We start from the raw sequence: 847 nt of genomic DNA, 5'->3' as shown, positions 1-847 counted from the left end.
CAGAGGCCCTGGGTTCGATTCCTCAGCACCACATAAGCAAAAAGAAAAAAGCTGGAAGTGGCGCTGTGGCTCAAGTGGTAGAGCACTAGCCTTGAACTGAAGAGCTGAGGGACAGCGCCCAGGCCCAGAGTTCAGGCCCCATGCCTGGACCCAAAAAAACAAACATAGACTCTAGCTAGACTCAGAAATGGCAATGGTGTCCCAAGGTAGAAGACACAAGAGCCCTGGGCTGCCTCTGCTTGACTAAGGCGTAGCTATAACCCTAAGTTGTGAAAGTATCGGCTCTTAAAGGAGCCCATTAAAAACCCTGCACAAACATAATAAACCTCCCCAAAAGACAAATTCCATATTGAACACTGAAAAGTAGGTCACTTTAAAAGTAAGTCTTCAAGAACTGACATACTTAGGAGAAGCTTCAAAAACATCTTCACATTTTACCAATAGTACAATAGTATTATCTGTAAAAACAATTTGGAATTCTACCACATTTTAAAAGATAAACTGAAACAGAATATTAAAAATAAGCAGGCAAAAATAATGATAAGAAGTTTTACTCTTTTCTTCTTCCAGAGTAAAAAGGTAAGAAATTAATGATTACAGAATGGCTAAATGATACACCATTGCTAGAATTGTGAAGGATAAGAGACAAGTTTTTCTTGTACACCAGGACTTAGGCAGGACCTCTCTTAAGTATGTTATTACAAATCCTGATGAGATCAAAGTTTTGAAATTAACACGCCTGGAATGCTTGAGATACAGGTAGAGGGATAAAGACATGCTGCTGTTTGGGCAGTACTGTATCAAGCTGGGTTAGCTACCAGTTTCATGGCAATCCTGGAAGTGGTAC

The sequence above is a fragment of the Dipodomys ordii genome, unplaced genomic scaffold, assembly GCF_000151885.1.
Source record: "Dipodomys ordii isolate 6190 unplaced genomic scaffold, Dord_2.0 Scaffold35, whole genome shotgun sequence".
Lineage (NCBI taxonomy): Eukaryota > Metazoa > Chordata > Mammalia > Rodentia > Heteromyidae > Dipodomys > Dipodomys ordii.
Note: the sequence above shows the minus strand (reverse complement) of the source record.